Here is a 9,680-nt window from a genome sequence, read left to right on the forward strand (position 1 = left end):
TTACCTTCACTGAGAACTCAGTACTGTATATGCAAAAGGGTTCATATTTGTTGTCTGTACCTCCCATGTACCTCTCTATGTCTTTCTCATCCTCATTGCTGTCATATTGGTCATTCACATTTGGTACATTGCCCTTCTCTTCACCCAAATCAATATTTACCACTATCTATCTAACCCTAGCCTTGTTTTGACTGATGATATTGAGCTTCTCATTGCCTTTTTCCACAGATGTAGTCAATCTGATTTCTGTATATTCAGTCTCATGAGGACCATGTGAATAGTCTTTGCTTATGCTGCTGAAAAATGGTGTTTGCAATGAATAAGTCATTGGTCTAGGATATCGATCTTTGTGCATTCCGATTCATTTTTGACCATTTCTAATTTTCTAAGATTCATGCTTCATGCATCATGTGTTCCAATTATTAATGAATAATTAATAATTTTGAGTCATGCCCCATCAGTAAATAGTTTTTGTTACTTCATCCATGTCATTAAGGCTGACACTACTTTGAGGAGGCATCTCTGCCCCAGTCTTATATTGAGTACCTTCCATACTGATATAGTGTTCACCTTCTAGCACTATATCAGACAGTGTTTTTACTGCTACTCATAAGGTTTTCAGTCCCAATTTTTTCAGAAGTGGATAGCTCCATCCTTCCCAGCCTTTCTTGGTCTGGAAGCTCCACTGAATTTTGTCCACCTTGCGTACCCTGCTGGTATTCAAAATACTGGTAACATAGCCTTCAGCCTCACAGCAACTCACAAGCCACCACAGCATGACAATCTGACAGATGAGTAGTGGATAACACACACTAGTTTTCATTATTTGGATCCATCTTGTTTGCCTCTCATTATTCTTGCTTCTTGGATTTTCTGTCTTTGTATTTTCCAAAAGTAGGCCCTTCATTTCATCTCTAGTAGCCCTCCTAGTCTTAAGATGAAATTGAGACTATGTTCTTGCCAAACCTTTGGTCCCTTGGATATGCTCACTTACATTCTCTCCCCATGTTCCCTATAGGGTGCAGTGGTTGCTGTGACAGGGGATGGAGTTAATGACTCTCCAGTGCTGAAGAAGGCAGATATTGGAATTGCCATGGGCATAGGAGGTTCTGATGCAGCAAAAAATGCAGCTAACATGGTTTTACTGGATGATAACTTTGCATCTATAGTCATGGGGTGGAAGAAGGTAAATGAGCTCACTTGTGATCTTATCAAGGCCTCGGGTCTTCTGGGGAACTAAAAGCAGGTCTTTTAAGAAGAAACAATTTTGCCTAGGTTGCCTGATCTTTGACAACCTAAAGAAGACTATGGCTTATACGTTGACCATGGATTTGCCTATGATTTTCCCCTTTATGATCTACATTATTTTTGGGCTCCCACTTCCCATGGACACCATTGCCACCTTGTTCCTTGACTTGGGCACAGACATTGTAAGTAGCGCTAAAGGGAATACTCCAAAACCACACCAAACTCACTGCCATTGAGTTAATTCTGACTCATGGAGACCCCCATTGGGTTTCCAAGGCTGTAAATATTTACAGAAGTAGATTGCTTCATCTTTTTCCCATGGAGCAGCTGGTGGGTTTGAACTCACGAACATTTGGTTAGCAGCCAAATGCTTTACCCACTATACCACCAGAGCTCCTTAATAACGGGAATAGTGGTTTGTAAACTTTTAAGAACAAGGAGATGAACTGAATCAGTGCTTCTTATACTTCAATGCCATGAGGGCTGAAGTTTCATGTTTCTAACAAGCCGCTGGGTGATTCTGCTGATCCACCAACCACTTTACTCTATATAATAGCTTTTCAAGACATGAGTTCTTTACCCTTCAAAAAAATATGTACCTATGGTTATTTCAGCCCCTGTGCCTCCTTTTTCGTTTAGGAAGATATAGCTGTTATCAAAATAGTCACTGCAATGCTATGATCCAGTGAGAATATCACAGCTATCCCTTTTTCAGTAAAACAATCTGTGATCTGGAAGTCTGTCATATAAACACAATAAGAAGCTGGTTGTTATTTGCTTTTGAGTAAAAAAGACCTGGCTTCTGAGCTACTTTTGGGAGGATGCTAACTACTACCCTTTCATCCATTACAAAGTTGTTGTTAGGTGCCATTGAGTTGATTTCAACTCATAGCAATGCTGTGTACAAAAGAATAAAATACTGCCCTGTGCTATGCCATTCTCATAGTCATTGCAATGATTATGCCCATTGTTATAGCTACTGTGTCAATATATCTTGTTGAGGGTCTTCCCCCATTTTGCTGACCCTCTGCTTTACCCAGCATGATGTCCTTCTTCAGGGACTCGTCTCCTCTGACAACATGACCAAGAAGAAGCAGTTATTAAACCTCTATAAAGTTTTCCATTAATGTCAATAAGATCCACTAAACCTCTTTTCATATTTATCTGTTTAAAGACCAGGAAGCTCTCTGGAAGTTATTCATATAGGTCTAGTTTTTATGAGTAAAAGAAAAAAGTACAAAGAACAAGCTAAATTCACACAAGTTGACTCATTTTTTTTTCCCATTGTTTTAAGAAACAAAGAGGTAATCCCTACATTGCAGGGGGCCTAGAGATGTTTTTACCTCTGAGGGAACTGAGGGCCCTATACTTTCTAATCACATCATTATCTGGCTCTTTAAACTTGCTCATTTTTCCCACTGTAGGAGTTCTCCAAGTGTGATCCCCAAACTGGTAGCAATAGGCATCCCCTGGGAACTTGTTAGAAATGTAGGTTTTCTGGCCCCATCCTAGACCTTCAGAATCATAAACTGTGGAGGTGAGGCCTACCATTCTGTGTTTCACAGGCTCTCTAGATGATTCTGATGCCTGGTAAAGTTTGAGAACCACTGTTCTATTGCATTGTGTCCTGGTCCAGGGGCATTCCAAAGAGGAGAGGAGTGGTGAAAGAAATCCATTCCTGAGGGGCAAGTATTTATAAGGAGTATGTTTAGAACTGCTAATATGTGTTTTTGAATTCTATACAGACAAGGCACTCTGCACCCATAGATGGCCCTCCCTTATCCCCAACAAGCACCTCCATCAGACCCACCCACCTACTGCTGTGCCACTGATGTTGTCAGTATTCTGTTGGTTGATTGTGTTTCAGATTCAGGTTTCACAGGCTCTCTCCCGTGTCTAGGTTCCCTTCATTGCTTTGGCTTATGAGAAAGCTGAAAGTGACATAATGAACAGAAGGCTTCACCATAAGAAGAAGGACAGACTGGTGAACAGCCGCTTGTCCTCTACTCTTTCTCGCACACTGGTATGATAAGGGCATCTTTTACCTGCCTCACAAGGGTCTACCCCAGTGAATTATTTTGAGACAGTCAGAATTGTGGTTTTTTCTTTTGAAGTAGGGTTGGGATGACAGAGACTGAGAGGAAAATCATAGAACCTTATTGTTTATCTCTCATATTCTTTTAGGCATCATGCAAACTCTAGGTGCTTTTGTTGTTTATTTCACCATTTATGCACAGGAGGGGTATAGACCCAGCACTCTTATTGGCCTCTGGGTAGAATGGGAAAAGGACAATGTGAATGACTTGGAAGAAAGCTATGGACAAGAATGGGTAAGGGAGGGAAAAGCTCTACCCTGAGCATCCTGTTGATTCTCCCCTCCTTTCACTATCCTGCCTTGATTGATGCTGAAACTTCATTTTCCTGAACTGCCTTAGTGAAATTGAGAGTAGAACTTTTCTCAGTTGTTATGGCTTGTTTGATCTTTGCCAGGACTCAGCCTTGTCTCTCACACTAGCTTTTTAACTTAGTTTTACAATTGTTATGGAAAATTAACCAGCCCAACAACACCCTCAGTTAGATCAAATTCCCCTACTCACCCAAAGGGGAAAAAAATGTTTCTTTCCAAAGGCAAAGAGATGGTCTGCAATTAGTCTTGGTGAGTGGGGAGGGGAATAAAGCTTTACAGAACTGTGTTGAAATTTCCCTAAAGTTTTCCCTCATGAGTCTCATGGTGCCATGTACCTTTGTCCCCTGACAGACAAGATACCAGAGGCAGTATCTAGAATGGACAGGCTACACAGCCTTCTTCGTTGCCATTATAGTCCAGCAAATAGCAAATCTTATCATTAGGAAAACCCAGAGGAACTCCATTTTCCAGCAGGGTTTCTCCAGGTATTGGCAGTGTCTGATTTAATGGCTTAACTCTGGGCCTGCAATGCTAAGGGTTACGAGCCTTATTGACTCAAAGGAACTATTATGCCCTTTCCTTTAATACAGAAGGGCATTAACTCTCCTGGGTGGCATCAGTCTATGGGGTGGCAGTGTCACAGTCCCATGTGAATTCAGAATCTTCTTACTTTTATGTCTTGCAGAAGTAAAGCTGTCTGGGTAGGGATTACCTCAACAATCATCATAACATTAATCCTTTCCTATGGTCTTGGGAGTGTCACAGCCCTCAATTGTACTATGTGCTCTGGTGAGTTCCCCTTGCAGTGGTGGAGCTATCACAAAGTAAATCAACATTAGGATTTAGAGGTATCTTTCCTCTCCTCAAATATTTCAAAAAGAGAAATAAGTTGGTTTTATATTAGTCAGAGACTTTGACCTGTCAGTTTTCCCAGAAGAAGAAATGGGTTTTCTAAACATTACTATCTCATCTCTACTCTGATCCAAGAAGTCACATCAAAGGCAAATGTTACTTCTTACCATCACAGTCCAAGTTAAATAAAAAGCTTTTCATCTTTATATTGTGTGACCCAATAAATTTGTTGTTATTTCCAGTAAGTCAGGGAAAATGAATAAGAAACCCTTTGTATGTTGGTTGGGGCTGGGCTTTCCCTTGGAGTGCACTGGGGCTCTAATTCCTCTCTTCTTCTTCCAGGGCTCAGTATTGGTTTGTAGCTGTGCCATATGTGGTTCTGATTTTGGGTTATGATGAGATGCGTAAACTTTTTATCAGGCTTTATCCTGGAGGTAAGTCGTATACCCGTTCTTTATTTATTGACATAGTTAGGTTCCAAAGACCAGGTCTTTATGCACAAATTGTGTTATGTAAAGATGGAGGATGATCCATTACATCACCCTCTCACTTGTACTGTGAACATCTCACCAGGCCCTGCTGAGGTCACCTGCCACTGCCACTTCCCCCTCCTGCATGTCACCTCAGGAGCACTTGGCCCCCACCACCACCCTTAGGGGGGGCTGCCAGTTTTTCAGAACCAGTGTGGCTGAAGTGCCACTCCCATCCCCATTCCTGAGGACATTTCCCTCTCTTGCCCTCACCATATTTTCACAGTGGATGGCCCCAGCTCATTCTCTCAATTATCCCAAAATGCCATTAGTGGCTTTGTTGGGGCCAGGGGGCTTCCTGTTTGTGGGCAGGAGGGGGTACTGAAGGGGTTGGTGGTAGTACATGCCAAACATCCTTTGGCTCTGAATGGGTGACCCTATCTCTCTCTACCACCATGTCACCATGAGAATCCACAATCCAGGGCTTCCTCCCAGGCTGTGGCAGCTACGCCTGCCTTGAGCCCTTGACCTTGAAGTGCAGTTGCTGCTGACCACTGACCACTCACCTGCTGATCTCACTCTAGCCCAGGTTGTCTGCCCTTTGCTCACATTTGCCTGCCCAGGAAGGGGCATTGAGGAAGCATAAGGGACTTCATAGATGTTGGTCAGTTGATATGGGGTCCCATATGGCCCCAAGAAACCTAGTGCCCTATCTCAGAGCTACTTCTGACCATGCCTGGTCCATAACTGCCACCACTAGGGGCTGGGATCTGGGTCCAGATACCAGGGTCCTACTTCTCCATGCCTGAGGGCAGCCCACCTGCAGGACATCAGCTGATGCTGCACCAGCCTTAGCCCCCTATGGGCACCCAGGACCCACTGGGTTGTGTTCAGTCCCCACTGGCACTATTCCATCCCTTCACTACTCCACCAAGCACCCAAGTAGTTTGGGGAGACCACACCATCTCTCCCCTTTTGGGCAATGAAACAGTATTTCCTTTCTTCATGCACATGGGGTCTGCCAGGCAGGGACCCCATCAGGGACTTAACTTCAACATTTGTTACTTTTATTAATGTGCAAAATAGTTGGATAGTAGATTTCTTACTATGGAGTCAATAAATGAAGGATAGCTGAAATACGATTTTGAGATTTTGTTTACCAAACTTCAACAGACTTGATTTCTAATTGATTTTTTTCTACCATTCCAGCTTGGTGGGATAAGAACATGTATTATTAAGACCATCTTATTTCCCAAGTCTCCCAACTGTTGTACATTGATGACATTCTTCAGTTTTTGGCCACTAGCTGGAAGATCTCTTGGGCAACAGGATACCATCAAAATTCAAATAAGAGAGGGTAGAAAATTGTATGAAAGATACTCAACTGATGTTTTGTACTTTAAAGCTGAGATTCAACTGTTTGAATGTGATTTTTATCTCTATCTGCTTGTTTTAAAATATATGAATTTCAAGTTACTTGTGTGGGAAGAGGACATGTTTATATGTACATAAATTTCAATTCTTGTGTAAACCAGATATCTGCTGGGGTCTTCCTACTCCTTAAGCTCTAGATAGGATTGCATAAACCTCCATTCTACACTCTATATTTAAGGTCCAATGACCTCCCTAAGATTTCTGTAAATTCCTGGGAACTTATGTTTTCATGCCACCTTACTCAAAAAAGACTTAGTTCAGCTGAAAGTTTGCAGGAGGTGGAGGTGGCACCAGGTTTCTATGATAGCAACATGGACAACCTCAAGTTTGACTCTTAAGTCATCCTTATCAAAAGTCCTCAGCCATCTTGCCATGATACAGTTTTCCTGGCTGCATCAACCCTCATCCCAACTTCTCACCATCTCATCAGTCCTTTTATTTAGGCTTTACTTCCTCCCATCTTACCTTCCCTTTTCTTCCCAAATTGCCCATCCCTCTACTTACAAGGCCTCTAATTTAGCTTTCTCCAAACTCCTCCAAAACTGAGCTCCATTTTGTGTATCCTAACTTAAAAATGCTGAACTGATCAAAAGGGGCATTTTACTGAGGATCGCAACTCAATACAAGCCATTGTGGTTTAAAAAACAATATTTATTTCTTGTAAAACATCTGGAGAGCACTAACCAGCACTAATTTTATGACAGTTGTGTTCCATGTTTTCACTTCAATTTATTCATATGTGACATGTGCATCCATGTTGAGAGGCCAAGAAAGGCCTCATTTTTTAAGGATATGATGTTTTAAAAAATGAAGTCTAATTGTGGTGTTTCTAACTAGAGTTTTTTTTGTAATGTGGTGTTTCTAACTAGAGTTTTTTTAATAACACATACACAAAAAGACTTTGTTATTATTATTATTTTTTTTTTTTACATTTCACCAGTCATTTTACTTGTCTATGGAAGGTCAGAAAATGTAGGGTTTGTCTTTTGAACTTTCTTCTCATCAGTATTCCTGGTATGTGTGCCCATACTTCTGAGTCAGGATTTCTATGGGACGGATACATCTTCAAATAGTAACATTCTAGGGAATTTAATTTTCACAGCCTTTCCATCTTTTGCACATCCAGTACAAATTTCATTTGACAGAACCTGCAAATTACATTTGGTTAAACTTTTTTGTCATTCAAATGACCTTCCCTATCACATTTTCTCCATCAGAGTGATTAAGTCATATGCTCTATTGTTGGCTCTAAGTTGGTATCTAAGAACTACAAAAGGGAGATTTAGAACCATACCTCTCTACCAAAATTTTTTTGTGTCACATTTAGGAGCATAAAATAGATAAGGGGACCATTATTTTAACTTTATGTAAGTAAATTAAAATGTACAATGTGTATTATGTGTTAATATTTAAGTTAAAATAATGTTGCTGTCCTGGGGTTTTTAATCTATATTTCCAGTCACAATTATCACTAGACTAACTTCATATCCTCGGAAGGAAGATTGCGCAATCTACTTACGTAGAGATACTGCTTCGGAAACCCAAGGAGGGGTTGCTGTGAATTGAATGGACTCGATGGCAGTGAGCAACTTCATATCAGTAGTTCCAGTGAACTAGACCACCACTCTGTCAGTTTGCCTGGTGGTTTGCTTGTTGCTGTGGTGCTGGAAGCTATGCCACCAATATTTCAAATATTAGCAGGATCACCCGTAGTTCACAGCTTTCAGTGCATCTTCTAGACTGAAACAGACTTGGAAGGATGGGGCAATCCACTTCTGAAAAAAAAATGACCACTGAGAACTTTATTAATAGCAGTGAAACACTGTCAGATATACTATTGGAAAACTTTACAAATAGCAGTGAAACATCGTCTGATATTGTGTCAGAAGATGAGCCTCTCAGGTTGGTGTCAAAGGGACCAGTCCCTGGAGAAGAATATCTTGCATGGTAAAGTAGAGAGTCAGTGGAAAAGGGGAAGACCCTCAACAAGATGAATTGACACAGTGGCTCAATGATGGACTCAAGCATAGCAAAGATTGTGAGGATGGTGCAGAACTGGGCATTGTTTTTGTTCTGTTGGACATAGGGTCTCTATGAGTCAGAGCTGAATTAGTGGCACCTAACAACAGCAGTGAACTGGAAACCTACTCTAGGCCATAGTTTGTACGGCATGGTAATGACCTTATTCCAGTCTTGACAGGGACCTATCCTTTCTAGATTTCTTTCTTCTGCTAGCAGTTTAAGTGCTCTTGGCTGTGATGGTCTGCAGCTCTTTGTTCTTCTAGAGCTGGAAGGAGAGGGTGATAAATAGAGCACACTGATTTAGGATTTAACCTACTCTTACAAAAAGTTGACATGTATCTGTAAAATGAACAAATAACTAAGGAATCCCAGAAATGAGACTGGCTAATCAAGTAGCTTTATATAACTAGGGTAGAGCTGCCTTCTCAAAGTAGAGTCAACCTTAGTGATGTGCATGGAATAAAGTTTTTGAGACCTCAATTTGCTGATGAGGCATGACTCAAAATGGGAAGAACCAGTGGCAAACATCCATTAATAACTGGAATGTGGAATGTACAAAGTATGAATCTAGGAAAATTGGAAGTTGTCAAAAATGAAATACAACACATGAAGATCGATATTGTAGACATAAGTGAACTGAAATGGACTAATATTGGCAATTTTGACTCAGGCAATCATATTGTCTACTATGGTGGGAATAACAAATTGAAGAGGAGTGCTGTTGCATTCATCATCAAAAAGAATGTTTCAAGATCTAGCCAGTAGTACAATGCTATCAGTGATAGGATAATATCCATATGCCTACAAGGAAGATCGGTTAATACTACTACCATTCAAATTTACACACCAACCACTAACGCTAAAGATGAAGAAATGGATTTTTTACTAATGTCTGCAGTCTGAAATAGGCCAAACATGCAATAAAGATTATTGATTATCATTGGTGATTGGAATGCAAAAATTGAAAACAAATAATCATTGATAGTTGGAAAATATGGCTGTTAGGCTAGATTCTCTAGATAAGCAAAACAACTAAAGCTTATATATACAAATATATAGAGAAGTTTACCTTAGGAACATGACTCACTTCTACAAGTCCCAAGTTCCTGGATCAAAAGTCAAACTGGAGGCTTTTCCCAACTCACACAGCAGCAGGGACTGACAAGCTCAAGATTGGCAAGCAGTGTAACAGCTGTTGACTTCAGTTGATGGTGAAGCCAAGATTAGTAGGCTCACAGGTCAGTTGT

The 9,680-nt window shown here is 40.8% G+C and overlaps 1 pseudogene; it reads left to right on the plus strand.

Annotated features, from left to right (window-relative positions):
* The window catches only part of LOC103210052, a 47,507-nt pseudogene extending 41,292 nt beyond the window's left edge, over positions 1-6,215 (plus strand).
* Positions 6,216-9,680: the final 3,465 nt, after the last annotated feature.

This window comes from Orycteropus afer, unplaced genomic scaffold (genome assembly GCF_000298275.1).
Source record: "Orycteropus afer afer isolate SDZICR_OR568_19922 unplaced genomic scaffold, OryAfe1.0 scaffold00561, whole genome shotgun sequence".
In the NCBI taxonomy this organism is placed as follows: Eukaryota; Metazoa; Chordata; class Mammalia; order Tubulidentata; family Orycteropodidae; genus Orycteropus; species Orycteropus afer.